Genomic DNA, 9,845 nt, shown 5'->3' on the forward strand with positions numbered 1-9,845 from the left:
GATATCTGTGCAAGTCTTTGGGTCTGTGAGTCTATAGGTCTCTGTATGAGTCTGTGTCTCTGTATGAGTCTATTGGCATCTGTGTGATTTCGTGTTCACTTTGAGCGTTCCCAGAGGACACGAGTGGTTCACAGTCGCTGTGCCCAGAAGCCAGCAGCTGTATTCGCAATCTAGATATTCATTGAAAGCCTGCTACTCAATTCATATCCGTACTAAAGAAGAGGAAATACGTATGCTTATGCTACATTTGAATTAATGGAGCCAGAAAAAACTGTACAAACAAAGCAGAAATAAATATTAATCCATAAAGACAATGCGGTGAAAGTGAAAAAGAGATCTTGACTTAAAGCGTTCGTGACTGCAGGAATTCATATTCTTGAGTCTTTCGGTAAAGTCACGTATGTAGGTTCAAAGAAAATAATAAAAAAAAACTACGACGTTTCGATCACAACACAAGTAATCGTCATAAGGAGAAAAAAATATCGGAAAGCTGCTGAGGCAGGAAGTTTTAAAGGTTTGAAATGGGTGTAGTTCAAGGGTCATAAGCGAAGTGGGCAGGGCTAGTGATGTTAATGTGAGAAATTTGCATGTCAATGTAAGATCGGTGGCTCTGCAATCTCTCATGCTAATCTCTCACAATACAATGGCCACCTCCGCAGCTTCGTCGTCGTGGAGGTAGCTCTCCGATCTTACATTGACATGCAAATTTCTCACATTAACATCACTAGCCCCGCCCACTTCGCTTATGACCCTTGAACTACACCCATTTCAAACCTTTAAAATTTCCTGCCTCAGCAGCTTTCCGATATTTTTTTCTCCTTATGACGATTACTTGTGTTGTGATCGAAACGTCGTAGTTTTTTTATTATTATTTTATTTGAACCTACATACGTGACTTTACCGAAAGACTCAAGAATATGAATTCCTGCAGTCACGAACGCTTTAAGTCAAGATCTCTTTTTCACTTTCACCGCATTGTCTTTATGGATTAATATTTATTTCTGCTTCGTTTGTACAGTTTTTCTGGCTCCATTAATTCAAATGTAGCATAAGCATACGTATTTCCTCTTCTTTAGTACGGATATGAATTGAGTAGCAGGCTTTCAATGAATATCTAGATTGCGAATACAGCTGCTGGCTTCTGGGCACAGTGACTGTGAACCACTCGTGTCCTCTGGGAACGCTCAAAGTGAACACGAAATCACGCAGATGCCAATAGACTCATACAGAGACACAGACTCATACAGAGACGTAGAGACCCACAGACTCACATAGAGACCCATAGCATATGAAAAAGATATTTTTTTTAGCAAATCTAGACCAAAAATCACGGCAATTTATCAAGTCAACTGGGTGGTTGGGGACTAAAGGGCACAATATATTCCTGCCTGGTTGATATGTATTCATTTCGTCAAATTATTAGACATGTGATGTATCTTTTAAATGGGATTTTTAACACTACACAATTCAGTCAATTTTAGTTAAAAAAATGTTCACAACATGCTGGATATAGTGTAAGGGTAACGTTTTCATTGATTATACGACCAGACATCGTATTGTGGAGTAGAAATCTAACAGAACGTTATCGACAGGCACTGCGTTAAAACAGCTCTAATGCACTGGAAAACATTTCAGAGTAGATATCCATCATTGCTAATTCACACCGAGATGATTACTTTGCACACGTACTTACTTTGAATTCTGGATGTGAATACACGTTGTGGTTACACATATATTACTAGATAATGCTAGGCTCCAGGAAAGTATACCTTTATCATTTTTTACCAGAACATTCGTTTTGTTATTGAATTAATTTCCCCTCCTTGATACATTTAGAAAAAAAAACAGCCTTTAAAATACCGACAATGATTTCCTCCAAAACATAGGTTTATTGGGTTAGATCGCATAAATATAAATGCGTCATTAAACCCACCACCACCCCGACACAGCCAATTAGTAAGGTTTGTCACGTCAATAGAACATGACAATTCGTTACTAGTACAGCATACCGGTGTGTTGGAGAGCAAATCCACAACATTTAGAATCTGAGCACGGCGTTTTGCCAGTAATTACAACTTGCTTCATCAGGCGACAGCCAGATTTGTGCCTTTTTGAGAAGATGCAAAAGTAGACCATGCAAAATGTCCAGCACACGGAACATTACGCGGTGCACTATCTTGCTTTCATTATTTTTTTTATTTCGCAATGCGTCTCGCACGTTGTAATTGTCAGAGCCAAATCAAATGTGACGCTGTGCTATCACCAGAGCCGTCCCGTGAACGCAGTTCTCAGCTCCCCTGTACGACAGCGCTGGCGAATTACATAACACATACAGACAAACTTGTACGAAAACAACCAGACGGGTGGGACACACATGCACTGCGCAGCTAATGGTGAGGTAAACTCAATTTAAACCGAGTCTAGGGTCCATAGAGACATAGTTCTTTTGAATGGAATAAATGGGGATAATGCCCAGAAGAGATTAAGGTAAATGGGTTGAATGACACACAACCCATGAACAACAAACAAGTGTGGGAAAATATAAATAGATATTGCAGTGTATATGAAGACATCCTAATTCAATATGACTATAATACTTTAACATGCAATAACACAATTAATTTGAATAATACGTAAGTCATAAGGATACACAGATGTTGGTTGCAATGCAAAAAGAGCTATGCATGATTAATAGAGAACGGAGGCGATTGTGGCCGGATGAGTGTTATCCTTTTCAAACAATTGCAACGTCGCCCGATAGCTTCGACTGGCACCGTGTAAAGACAATGTCACTCGGCAAACTTTTTTTTATGTATTCTAGATTCATATTGCTTTTGAGAATTTTGTAAAACTGCATTAAGATTCAAAGAAGAGAAACGTGCGTCAAAACAATGAAGATATGTCACTTACTCACACACACAGGATTTCCTCATTTGCTGCACTGGTATTCAATGGTTTATTTGCATTGTGGTATACGTGACCAAAGGGAAGCAGAATGCTTTGGTGGTCCAGACAGATTGCTCCCAAATGTGGCATTTTCGGCCTTGCCCCCCTCCCCTCCCATCTTTCCCCCCATTTGGTAAAGCGACTCGGCTCGCGCACCCTCTCGCGCGATTAGCAGCAGCCTTCACGGTGGCCCACTTCCTGCGTTAAAGGCGTTTGCAGCCAAGGGGAAAATGAGCGAAAGCCCTCTCACAGTGGTGCACCCCCCCCCGCCCCACACGCGCGCGCGCGCGCTGCCCTCTTTGCAGCAGGCGGTCGCTCTTCGTGTCCTCCGCACGGGCCACTTGGTGGAATGCGCGGTTTCGCCAAGTCCCCAAGCGTGCACGGTAAATGGGCCTCGTGAACAAAAAAAAAATACCCTCCCAGGGTAAACTCCGGAGGGCTTTATTGATAAATAACGAGGCCATTTATATATATAATGAAAAAAACAAGCATGCCGAGAGCCTTTGACTTAACGTCGCTTATTCGTAATGACGAATGCCAAAATGGCACGTACACACATTTATAATTTGCATGCGTTACTGTGCCGTGGTCATTTACTGCTGGATCAAACGCTTGCTCTGCACAAGGGGTAGGCAACCTTTCAAATAAGAAGAGCCATTCTTTTTGTTTTTTGTCTTTGACCAAAAAGTAGTTCGAGAGCCGCATCACACGCAGAACTACTTGTACACAAGCACAGCAGCAGGTATAAAGCAGATGACAAATTCTGACTTAAATAACAAAATAGGTGATGGAATAAACTATCTATTTATTCCCCCCCCACCTCCTTAGTTATTATTTGACAATACAGTTTGACTGTTTTACATTTTGCCATCAACAAGACATTCCATAGTGACCCATTCCATGCCATAGGTAATCAATTATCTTTACGATTTACGTTTTTTTTTAAACGGCTGCATGCAAATGGGTAACCAAAGAGGCTCAGGGAGGAGGCTAAAGAGCCACCGCATGTGGCTCTGGAGCAACAGGTTGCCGACCCCTGCTCTACACCGTGTTGGTAAGTTTTAAAAAATGCGTACAAAAAGCACATCGCCTCCGTGCATTATTCAAACACCGTCAGAATTTCCCAAAGAAGTGCATTGTGGTTATGTTGTTGTCTTAGGTCACCATGAAAGTAAGTTTGAGCAAAAGTGATCGAGAGGCAGCAGTGACACGAGAGTTCAAATCCCAGTTGGGAAATTGCTCAATTTGTTGTCCTTGCAGGTTCAATAATATATTGGAGAGCCGCGATGACGAGATCTTGACTTGCCTCACCTGGTGTGCAGGAGGCTGTGGGTTCGACTCCAACCCACACGCCTGTATATAAGCCTACGTGTTAAACTGACGCCTGTATATTTCGAATTAGCATGTCTCTCTCCCCGTCGTTTCGTGGATTATTCTCCGAGTCCTCCCATTATTCCCTCCACATTTAGAAACACGCTTTTAGAGTATTTGGTTGCTATACATTTCCACGCGATAAGCCACTTCGTTGAGCTATCATTTGTGGGCAGGTCGCTTCTGAAAAAGAGCTATACAGCTCAGTGGACCTTACCTGGTAAAATATAAAAAAATAGTTTTTAAATACAGTCTGTTCTCCTATGACACGTGGTGTTTTCATGACACGAATTCGATATAACGCGATGCATGTATTCGGGAACACATTTTGTATAACGCGGATGCGAATCGAATATAACGCGATTGAGTAAACAAAACTAGGTCGCGCGAGTAGTATTAAGTGGTTTTATGGCTTGCCTTGGCGTAGTATCACACACGGTGGGATGCTGCTGGATGCTTCTAGATGCCAACCATGCGCCTCAGTCTTTGTTCAGCCTGAGTATGCATCTCACGTGTTATCCCGGACTCTGTTTTACACTGTTATATATTATTTATTATAACGCAATTTTCCGTAACACGGTGTTCTTCAGGAACGCAACTACCGTGTTATAGAGAGCACACTGTTGTTTGGTTTAATATGAGTATCGTTTTGTAGAAATTCTAAAGCGTACATCCATAGGAATGTGGAACTTCTACCACTGGCCCGGGGTTCTAAACAAGACGAGAACTCTGCCCCTACGCTTGTGTGGGGAAGCACTTGGCTGAGAGCAGCTTTCGAAGATGGGCGCCATCCTACAGTCGTTAGAGAGGGGAAGGCAGTTTGGCTGTGACTCTTCGACCATTGAGTGTAAATCACAGCCCTCTTTATTATTATTGTGAAACGAGGAAGAAACCTCATGTCTATGGATGTTTTTTTGTAACAGGGTCCGTTACGTTTCAAACGGGATAACGTCGCATGGCACGTGACGTGTGATGGCTCTAGGTGAGGTCACGCGCAATGACGTCGTCCGGATGAGGGGGGAGGGGGAGCACGCGTCTTGACTGGCAAGGTGAATCCTTTCAGCACTGGTTTTTGTCACCAACTTTGAGCAATTCTCTGATCAATGTGGCCAGTTGTCTATCGGATAAGTCTCAAAAAGTCGCGTAAACTTAATACCTAAATTGTATTCATATTGAATCATGTAAATCACGGTTGGAGGGATCTAATGGGTTCATACTCTCAACCGTAGTTTTAAAGTGTTAACAAGAGACGTATCCTGCATCTCCCAGAAACACTGACATCATTTAAAAAAAGCGACTCAAGTGTCAAAACTAAGTTCCATTCTTAATGCTTAAAAATTTGAACATCTCGCATTAAATTAGCCTCGCAGAGATCACATACATGTGCGTTAATAAGGAGGGACAACTATTTTCCCACAATAACTTTCTGAAGTTTTTTCCGGAGAGTTTAGATGAATGTATTGAAAATTATACTTCATTTATACGTTCGTATGAGAAGCAAAGCAGGTCTCAAATTATAGTGCCATTAGCATAATGTCACTCATTGCAATCGTTAACAAGGCTAATGGGCAACTGAATAACAAAGGTTGTGGAAGCCAACCTCCTTTTGTGAGCAATTTTTTTGTTAAATGTTTTCTGCCCTTATTACCATGCATTTGCACTGACATATTCTATGAAAAGGCAAATAAATGTCAAATACAATTATTTTAAACTCTTAATTGTCTCGGGGCCACAGTAGATCTCCGATAATTCACGAAGCAGGTGACTCTCGCACATACGCTCATTTGTGCATGTGAAGTACTCATACGATCTACAAACCAAAACCTATCATCCCAAATAATGTATACAGTATTTGACATTTGGGGCTGGAGCAGTTGTAGTGGCGAGATGTTAACTTCCCCGCCTGGTATACAGAAGGTTATGAGTTCGATCCCGACCCTGATGCCTGTATATTTGGAGTTAAGTTCTCCCTGTTGCTGTGTGAAGTTTTCTTTGGGTCCTCCGGTTTTTTCCCTCCACATTTTGAATCAACATCACGCGTATAGAGAATGTGGCTGCTATACATTTACACGTGATAAGCTACTTCGTTGAGCTATGATTTATGCCTAGGTCGCTTGTGAAAAGAGCTATAAAAAGCTCCAGTAGGCCTTACCTGGTCAAATACAAAATAGTTTTAAGTAGTCGTGCAGTGATTATCATATTACAGTTTGATTCCACATGGCTAATATCAATGGGAAGTGATATCTGAACCGGTGAAGTCCCAAGCATCCCCCATTACCAACCCATACGAACCAGCAAGGAGAAGTATGAATTGCCAGGCTATCCAGAAAAAAAAGCTTTTGATGTCGTTTTTCACGGCTTGGCAAATGAGAAACGCTCTTAAAAGTTGCTCTTTCAGGATAGCCATGGCGAGGACTGCTCGTTCCCCCTTTGTCTTACCAGTAATCGATAATTATCAGACATTTCCCTGTGAGTCACCAGCACTTTTATAAGCAGGAGCAGAACCTCAGCTGGATAGATAACACTGCCTGAAGGTGCCTCGAACGTGGGAGGAGGCGAAGCATCGCGAATGAGAAGGGAACAGCGCTCAGCCGTGGCCATCCTCAAAGAGCAGAGCCTTGCAGAGCATTTCTCCCAAGAGAGTTGGGCTATGTTGGGCTCCAAAGCCGGAGTGGAGCTGGAGTCACTGGAGCCAGGGTCACTGGAGCCAGGTCACTGGAGCTGGGGTGACTGGAGCTGGGGTCACTGGAGCTGGGGTCACTGGAGCTGGGGTCACTAGAGCTGGGGTCACCGGAGTCAATGGAGCTGGGGCCACTGGAGCCGGGGCCACTGGAGCCGGGGCCACTGGAGCCGGGGCCACTGGAGCCAGGGTCACTGGAGCCGGGGTCACTGGAGCTGGGGTCACTGGAGCTGGGGTCACTGGAGCTGGGGCCACTGGAGCCGGGGCCACTCGAGCTAGAGCCACTGGAGCTGGGGTCACTCGAGCTGGGGTCACTGTAGCCAGGTCACTCGAGCTGGGGTCACAGGAGCCAGGGTCACTGGAGCTGGAATCACTGGATCCAGGGTCACCACAGTGAAATTGGGGAACCTCCCTGCGGACCCTATAACTTGCAGAGGACCGTGACGATAATTTGACAGTATGCCACTAATTACGGGAGTTTTAAGTCACATGACTGCATTAATCCCGCACCTCCAAATAGCACGTTTGGCTACGTACGGCGCGAAAGAAGTTCAACATACATACAATCCGCAAATATTTCACGAATTCAGTTTAACACGTAGGCTACATTGGGCAGACGGGACGTAACATCAGCGTAAGACTAAAAGAACATCAGAGAAATATTAAATTATCTCAAACACAACTGTCGGCAGTGGCAGAACATGCTTGTCAACAAGGACACTCAATTGATTTTGACAATGTTGCAGTGGTGTGTAAAACTAATTATTACTGGCAATGACTAATTAGAGAATCCATTGAAATTGAGAGGAACAAGAATAACTTTAATCGCTCTGACAGCTACCGGCTTAGTGCGGCCTGGAAGCGTATTATTAAATAATACACATTACATTTTGATTTAAAGAATTACTAATCTACAACTCATTACTAATCATAACCAATGACTGATTACTAATCGATTATATAATTACATTACCCCCTCCGCCTCTAATCACTGCACCTGATGAGTTAAGTGATGACGTCACCCTGCTGCTCTATATAAAACCGGGAGCAAGCGAGGGCTTTACCATTCTGGCGAATTGCCCGATGATGCTGGAAGTATTTACCAGCGAAACGTCGTACTCAAACTGTAAATGTGGATTAACTCTTCAACACACCGGTGGGCTGAAGTAGTGAATTATTTGTCTTTTGTCAACGTGACACTTTTTTTTTGCTGATTGGCCGTGTCGGGTGGTGGAGGGTTACGACACATTTATAAATAAACGCGATCTAACCCAAAAACCTTTTACTATGAATTTCACGAATTATAGGAGCAGCTCGTCACGTGACGAGCGACTCCATAAATCTGCGAACAGAGTCCCGGTGGGGTCAACATGGATCGCAGTTTGACATAACCGTGAGGAGTGTAACTTGTAAGGACGAGCCTCCGACAGGGGAATTGCATTGATAATGATGAGACAGGAATTGCAGTATTCAACATAGATATTTGAGTTGCTATGAATAATGTTTACCACATCACCGCCAAGAAGCTCCTCAAGTTGTGATGGTTTAATAACATACCATCGCCTGTATAATTTCAAGAACTTTGATTCACCATGCCACTCATTCCGAATGCTGGTTAGGCATACACTGCGCCGTTTTGTGCCAGCACATTCTATGTTGCATTACCATCCCTGCGTGTGCCCTAATTAAACATTTATTTTGAAACGCTTCGTGTCATGAACACCGACAAATGCTTCGGGCTAACCTTTTTTTTTCTTATCTTTTTCAAAACTTTAGAAGAGCATTCACAATTTTGGTCGAAAGAAAAGAGCAGCTGAAGAATGCAGAAGAGCTTTTTGGGGTTAGGCCAGCACCGGAGGCGATGGCTGCCCGCCAAGGCTCAATGCAGAGAGAGGCTACCGCACCCACCACTGTGTAAGCCTCTCCTCTCTCTCTCTCTCACGCAGGATTGCGACCTGTGGGCTATGGGTAGCGCCGCGTGTGATGCTATGTTTATCCACCTAGCTGCGTAGCAACAATACATTGCACCCAGGCTTGTGTGGGTTTTTTGTTGTTGCTGTTGTTCATGTGTTGTGCAAGTTCATTTATGAGAGGAATCATAACAATCTGGCGGAACAAGATACTGTAGTCGTGGCGATACTTTAATAAAAAAAAATATTAAACTTGTGTTCAATCCTGTCTCTTTATATACTCGTCATATAACAATACTAAGTGCATATTCTTAGTTTTTTCGGTAAAGTCACGTTGAAGGGAAACAACAAAATAATAAATTATATATAAAACAATCAAAAATTCTCACGACGTTTCGACCATAACTCAAACGGTCGTCTTCAGGTGTGTTGGTTTGCATACATTTATTTTTAAACGGCGCATTTATTTATTTATAAAAACGTTAGCGCCACGCGCAACGATTTGGCAGTTTATTTAGGACTAGTCCATCTATATTCTGAAAAGAGGAGGGGGGAGTCGAATTTTTTTTATAATGTATGCTGTCTGAAAGTCACTGTAAGCGTGAACAATCAATTAAGACCTGAAATGGTTTATCAAATCTTTCCAATGATTGCTAAGATAGAATCCATCTTCTCGGTTGAAATTGTCTCTGTGCTTGTATATGTGGATAGCCTCATGAACTAATCTCTCATGGAAGCCTGATGGCTTACAAATAACCTCTGTCTTGGAAAAGTCAATGGCATGTGAGCCTACTGAATTACAACAGTGATATGCCACGGTCGAGGTGTTGGTCCTACCGTGTTTAAGGTCTGCTTTGTGTTCACGAATGCGGTCCGAGACATGGCGTTTGGTTTCTCCAATGTAACTACTACCACAGAGGCAACTTAGTTTGTAGACA

At 43.0% G+C, this 9,845-nt stretch overlaps 1 long non-coding RNA gene across 1 annotated transcript; it reads left to right on the plus strand.

The window, feature by feature from the left end:
• Nucleotides 1-3,921: 3,921 nt before the first annotated feature.
• Nucleotides 3,922-9,253, plus strand: LOC142924014 (uncharacterized). Its single transcript, XR_012941145.1, has 3 exons — nucleotides 3,922-4,000; nucleotides 5,300-5,366; nucleotides 8,774-9,253. It is a non-coding gene; the product is annotated as an uncharacterized LOC142924014 (long non-coding RNA).
• The last annotated feature ends 592 nt before the right edge of the window (nucleotides 9,254-9,845 follow it).

Source organism: Petromyzon marinus, chromosome 7, assembly GCF_048934315.1.
Source record: "Petromyzon marinus isolate PM22_M1 ecotype Great Lakes invasive population chromosome 7, UKy_Petmar_22M1.pri1.0, whole genome shotgun sequence".
Classification (NCBI taxonomy): Eukaryota; Metazoa; Chordata; class Hyperoartia; order Petromyzontiformes; family Petromyzontidae; genus Petromyzon; species Petromyzon marinus.